The sequence below is a fragment of the Calliopsis andreniformis genome, unplaced genomic scaffold (assembly GCF_051401765.1).
Source record: "Calliopsis andreniformis isolate RMS-2024a unplaced genomic scaffold, iyCalAndr_principal scaffold0091, whole genome shotgun sequence".
Lineage (NCBI taxonomy): Eukaryota > Metazoa > Arthropoda > Insecta > Hymenoptera > Andrenidae > Calliopsis > Calliopsis andreniformis.
Genome location: NW_027480500.1, coordinates 2014073 through 2021504, shown reverse-complemented (window position 1 = coordinate 2021504; position 7432 = coordinate 2014073).

Sequence of the window (7432 nt, the reverse complement as noted above, 5' to 3'; positions counted from 1 at the left end):
CCTCTATCCACAAACATCAATTCTCATCACTCAACACTCAATCCTCAGTCCTCAATCATCAATCCTCAATCTTCAATACTCAATCCTCAATCCTCAATCCTCATTCCTCATTCCTCAATCATCAGTCCTCAATCTTCAACACTCAATACTCAATCCTCAATCGTCAGTCTTCTATCCTCAATACTCAATCTTCAATCCTCAACACTGAATCCTCTATCCTCAATCCTCAATCCTCATTCTTCAACCCTCAATACCCAATCCTCAATCTTCAATCCTCAATCCTCAATCCTCAGTCCTCAATCCTCATTTCTCAATGCTCGATCCTCAGTCCTCAGTCCTCAAACCTCAATCCTCAACCCTCAGCCCTCATCCTCAATACTGAATCCTCAATTCTCAATCCTCAATCTTCAATCCTCAATACTCAATCTTCAATCCTCAATCCTCAGTCCTCAAACCTCAATTCTGTATCCTCAATCCTGAATCCTCAACCTTCAGACCTCAGTCCTCAACAATCTGTTGTCAATCCTCAATCCTCAATAGAATATCCTCAATTCAAAGCTTTCAATACTCAATACGCAATCTGCAATCTTCAAACCTCTATCCACAAACATCAATTCTCATCACTCAACACTCAACACTCAGTCCTCAATGTTCAATCCTCAATCCTCAATTCCCAATCTTCAATCCTCAATACTGAATCTTCCACCGTCAATCCTCAATCCACAATCGTCAGCCCTCAAACCTCAATTCTGAATCCTCAAACCTGAGTCCTCAATCTTCGGCCCTCAGTCCTCAACAATCAATTGTCAATCCTCAATCCTCAATAGAATATCCTCAATTCACAGCTTTCAATACTCAATACTCAAACTGCAATCTTCAAACCTCTATCCACAAACATCAATACTCATCACTCAACCCTCAACACTCAGTCCTCAACGTTCAATCCTCAATCCTCAATCCTCAATCCTCAATCCTCAATCCTCAATCCTCGTTCCTCAATCCTCAACCCTCATTCTTCAATCCTCAATACCCAATCCTCAATCTTCAATCCTCAATCCTCAATCCCCAATTCTCAATCCTCAATCCTCAGTCCTCAGTCCTCAAACCTCAATCCTCAACCCTCAGCCCTCATCGTCAATCCTCAATCCTCAATCCTCAATCCTTAACCTTCAATCCTCAAAACTCAATCTTCAATCCTCAATCATCAATTCTCAACCCTCAATCCTCAATCCTCAATCCTCAGTCCACAATTCTCAATACTCAATCGTCAGTCTTCAATCCTCAATACTCAATCATCTATCCTCAATCCTCAATCCTCAATCCTCAATCCTCATTCTTGAATCCTCAATACCCAATACTCAATCTTCAATCCTCAATCCTCAATCCTCAATTCTCAATCCTCTACCTTCAGTCCTCAATACTATATCTTCAATCCTCAATCCTCGATCCTCAATCCTCAATCCTCAATCCTCAATCGTCCGTCATCTATCCTCAATACTCAATCTTCAATCCTCAACACTCAATCCTCAATCCTCAATCCTCAATCCTCAATCATCAATCCTCAACCTTCAATACACAATACTCAATCTTCAATCCCCAATCCTCAATCCTCAATCATCAATCCTCAACCTTCAATACTCATTCCTCAATCCTCAATCTTCAATCCTCAATACTCAACCATCAATCCTCAGTTCTCAACACTCAATAGAATATCCTGAATTCTCAGGATTCGATACTCAAACCTCAATCCTCAACACTCAGCCCTCATCCTCCGTCCTCAATCCTCAATCCTCATTCCTCATTCTTGAGTCCCCGATACTCAATTTTCAATCCTCAATCCTCAATCCTCAATCCTCAATCCTCAATCCTCAGTCATCAATACTCAATCTTCAATACTCAATCCTCAATCCTCAATCCTCAATCCTCAATACTCAATCCTCAATCCTCAATCCTCATTCCTCAAACCTCAATCCACAACCCTCAGTCCCCATCCTCAATTCTCAATTCTCAATCCTCAATCCTTAATCCTCAATCTTCAATCCTTAATAATCAATTTTCAATCCTCAATCCTCAATACTCAGTCATCATTCCTCAATCCTCAACCCTCATTCTTCAATCCTCAATACCCAATCCTCAATCTTCAATCCTCAATCCTCAATCCCCAATTCTCAATCCTCAATCCTCAGTCCTCAGTCCTCAAACCTCAATCCTCAACCCTCAGCCCTCATCGTCAATCCTCAATCCTCAATCCTCAATCCTTAACCTTCAATCCTCAATACTCAATCTTCAATCCTCAATCATCAATTCTCAACCCTCAATCCTCAATACTCAATCTTCAATCCTCAACACTCAATCCACTATCCTCAATCCTCAATCCTCATTCTTCAACCCTCAATACCCAATCCTCAATCTTCAATCCTCAATCCTCAATCCTCAATCCTCAATCCTCAATCCTCAATCCTCATTCCTCAATCCTCAACCCTCATTCTTCAATCCTCAATACCCAATCCTCAATCTTCAATCCTCAATCCTCAATCATCAATTCTCAACCCTCAATCCTCAATCCTCAATCCTCAGTCCACAATTCTCAATACTCAATCGTCAGTCTTCAATCCTCAATACTCAATCATCTATCCTCAATCCTCAATCCTCAATCCTCAATCCTCATTCTTGAATCCTCAATACCCAATACTCAATCTTCAATCCTCAATCCTCAATCCTCAATTCTCAATCCTCTACCTTCAGTCCTCAATACTATATCTTCAATCCTCAATCCTCGATCCTCAATCCTCAATCCTCAATCCTCAATCGTCCGTCATCTATCCTCAATACTCAATCTTCAATCCTCAACACTCAATCCTCAATCCTCAATCCTCAATCCTCAATCATCAATCCTCAACCTTCAATACTCAATACTCAATCTTCAATCCCCAATCCTCAATCCTCAATCATCAATCCTCAACCTTCAATACTCATTCCTCAATCCTCAATTTCCAATCCTCAATACTCAACCATCAATCCTCAGTTCTCAACACTCAATAGAGTATCCTGAATTCTCAGGATTCAATACTGAAACCTCAATCCTCAACCCTCAGCCCTCATCCTCCGTCCTCAATCCTCAATCCTCATTCCTCATTCTTGAGTCCCCGATACTCAATCTTCAATCCTCAATCCTCAAACCTCAATCCTCAATCCTCATTCTTCGATCCTCAATACCCAATACTCAATCTTCAATCCTCAATCCTCAATCCTCATTTCTCAATGCTCTATCCTCAGTCCTCTGTCCTCAAACCTCAATCCTGAACCGTCAGCCCCCATCCTCAATCGTCAATACTCAATCTTCAATCCTCAATCCTCAATCCTCAATACTCAATCTTCAATCCTCAATCCTTAGTCCTCAAACCTCAACTCTGAGTCCAAAATCCTGAATCCTCAATCTTCAGACATCAGTCCTCAACAATCTGTTGTCAATCCTCAATCCTCAATAGAATATCCTCAATTCACAGCTTTCAATACTAAATACTCAAACTGCAATCGTCAAACCTCTATCCACAAACATCAATACTCATCACTCAACCCTCAACACTCAGTCCTCAACGTTCAATCCTCAATCCTCAATCCTCAATCCTCAATCGTCAATCTTCAATCCTCAATACTCAATCTTCAATCCTCATTCCTCAATCCTCAATCCTCAATCCTCATTCTTCAATCCTCAGTACCCAAACCTGTATCTTCAATCCGCAATCCTCAATCCTCAATCCTCAATCCTCAACCCTCATTCTTCAATCCTCAATAGCCAATCCTCAATCTTCAATCCTCAATCCTCAATCCCCAATTCTCAATCCTCAATCCTCAGTCCTCAGTCCTCAAACCTCAATCCTCAACCCTCAGCCCTCATCGTCAATCCTCAATCCTCAATCCTCAATCCTTAACCTTCAATCCTCAATACTCAATCTTCAATCCTCAATCATCAATTCTCAACCCTCAATCCTCAATCCTCAATCCTCAGTCCTCAATTCTCAATACTCAATCGTCAGTCTTCAATCCTCAATACTCAATCTTCTATCCTCAATCCTCAATCCTCAATCCTCAATCCTCATTCTTGAATCCTCAATACCCAATACTCAATCTTCAATCCTCAATCCTCAATCCTCATTCTTCAAAGCTCAATACCCAATCCTCAATCATCAATCTTCAATCCTCAATCCTCAGTCCTCAATCCTCAATCCTCAATCGTCAGTCTTCAATCCTCAATACTCAATCTTCAATCCTCAATCCTCAATCCTCATTCTTCAATCCTCAATACCCAATACTCAATCTTCAATCATCAATCCTCAATCCCCACTTCTCAATGCTCTATCCTCAGTCCTCAGTCCTCAAACCTCAATCCTCAACCGTCAGTCCCCATCCTCAATACTCAATACTCAATCTTCAATCCTCAATCCTCAATCCTCAATACCCAATCTTCAATCCTCAATCCTTAGTCCTCAAACCTCAATTCTGAATCCTCAAACCTGAATCCTCAATCTTCAGACCTCAGTCCTCAACAATCTGTTGTCAATCCTCAATCCTCAATAGAATATCCTCAATTCAAAGTTTTCAATAGTCAATACTCAATCTGCAATCTTCAAACCTCTATCCACAAACATCAATTCTCATCACTCAACACTCAATCCTCAGTCCTCAATGTTCAATCCTCAATCCCCAATTCCCAATCTTCTATCCTCAATACTGAATCTTCTATCCTCAATCCTCAATCCACAATCCTCAGACCTCAGTCCTCAAACCTTAACCCTCAATCCTCTATCCCCAATCCTCAATCCTCAGTCCTCAATCATCAATCCTCAATCTTCAATACTCAATCCTCAATCCTCAATCCTCAATCCTCATTCCTCAATCCTCAACCCTCAACCCTCATTCTTCAATCCTCAATACCCAATCCTCAATCTTCAATCCTCAATCATCAATCCTCAGTCCTCAATCCTCAATCCTCAATCGTCAGTCTTCAATCCTCAATACTCAATCTTCAATCCTCAATCCTCAAACCTCAATCCTCAATCCTCATTCTTCGATCCTCAATACCCAATACTCAATCTTCAATCCTCAATCCTCAATCCTCATTTCTCAATGCTCTATCCTCAGTCCTCAGCCCTCAAACCTCAATCCTGAACCGTCAGCCCCCATCCTCAATCGTCAATACTCAATCTTCTATCCTCAATCCTCAATCCTCAATACTCAATCTTCAATCCTCAATCCTTAGTCCTCAAACCTCAGTTCTGAATCCAAAATCCTGAATCCTCAATCTTCAGACTTCAGTCCTCAACAATCTGTTGTCAATCCTCAATCCTCAATAGAATATCCTCTATTCAAAGTTTTCAATACTCAATACTCAATCTGCAATCTTCAAACATCTATCCACAAACATCAATTCTCATCACTCAACACTCAACACTCAGTCCTCAATGTTCAATCCTCAATCCTCAATTCCCAATCTTCAATCCTCAATACTGAATCTTCAATCCTCAATCCTCAATCCACAATAGAATATCCTCAATTCACAGCTTTCAATACTCAATACTCAAACTGCAATCTTCAAACCTCTATCCACAAACATCAATACTCATCACTCAACCCTCAACACTCAGTCCTCAACGTTCAATCCTCAATCCTCAATCCTCAATCCTCAATCGTCAATCTTCAATCCTCAATACTCAATCTTCAATCCTCAATCCTCAATACTCAATCCTCAATCCTCATTCTTCAATCCTCAGTACCCAAACCTGAATCTTCAATCCTCAATCCTCAGTCCTCAATCCTCAACCCTCAACCCTCATTCTTCAGTCCTCAATACCCAATCCTCAATCTTCAATCCTCAATCCTCAATCCCCAATTCCCAATCCTCAATCCTCAGTCCTCAGTCCTCAGTCCTCAAACCTCAATCCTCAACCCTCAGCCCCCATCGTCAATCCTCAATCCTCAATCCTCAATCCTTAACCTTCAATCCTCAATACTCAATCTTCAATTCTCAATCATCAATTCTCAACACTCAATCCTCAATCCTCAATCCTCAATCCTCAGTCCTCAATTCTCAAGACTCAATCGTCAGTCTTCAATCCTCAATACTCAATCTTCTATCCTCGATCCTCAATCCTCAATCCTCAATCCTCAATCTTGAATCCTCAATACCCAATACTCAATCTTCAATCCTCAATCCTCAATCCCCAATTCTCAATCCTCTACCTTCAGTCCACAATACTAAATCTTCAATCCTCAATCCTCGATCCTCAATCCTCAATCCTCAAACCTCAATCGTCCGTCTTCTATCCTCAATACTCAATCGTCAATCCTCAACACTCAATCCTCAATCCTCAATCCTCAATCCTCATTCTTCAATCCTCACTACCCAATCCTCAATCTTCAATCCTCAATCCTCAATCCTCAATTCTCAATCCTCTATCTTCAATCCTAAATACTAAATCTTCAATCCTCAATCCTCAATCCTCAATCCTCAACCGTCAGTCCTCGTCCTCAATCCTCAACCCTCAATCCTCAATCCTCAATCTTCAATCATCAATACTCAATCTTCAATCCTCAATACTCAATCCTCAATCGTCAATCCTCAATCCCCAATCCTCAATCTTCAATGCTCAATCCTCAATCCTCAATCCTCAATCCTCAATCCTCAATCTTCAATCCTCGATACTCAATCTTCAATCCTCAATCCTCAATCCTCAATCCACAATCCTCAATCCTCAATCCTGAATCCTCAATCTTCAATCCACAATACTCAACCTGCAATCCTCAATCCTCAATCCTCAGTGATCAATACTCAATCTTCAATACCTAATCCTCAATCCTCAATCCTCAATCCTCAATCCTCAATCCTCATTCCCCAATTCTCATTTCTCAACCCTCAATCCTCAACCCTTAGTCCCCATCCTCAATTCTCAATTCTCAATCCTCAATCCTCAATTCTCAATCTTCATCCTCAATAATCAATCTCCAATCCTAGATACTCAATCCTCAATCCTCAATCCCCAATCTTCAATCCTCAATATTCAATCTCCAATCCTAGATCCTCAATCCTCAATCCTCAATCCTCAATTCTCAATCCTCATTCTTCAAACCTCAATACCCAATTCTCAATCTTCATCCTCAATAATCTATCTCCAATCCTAGATCCTCAATCCTCAATCCTCAATCCCCAATCTTCAATCCTCAATAATCAATCTGCAATCCTAGATCCTCAATCCTCAATCCTCAACCCTCAATCATCAATTATCATTCTTCAAACCTCAATACCCAATCCTCAATCTTCAATCCTCAATGCTCAATCCTCAATCCTCAAGCCTCAGTCCTCAATCCTCAATCCTCAATCCTCAAACCTCAATCCTCAACCGTCAGTCCACGTCCTCAATCCTCAACCCTCAGT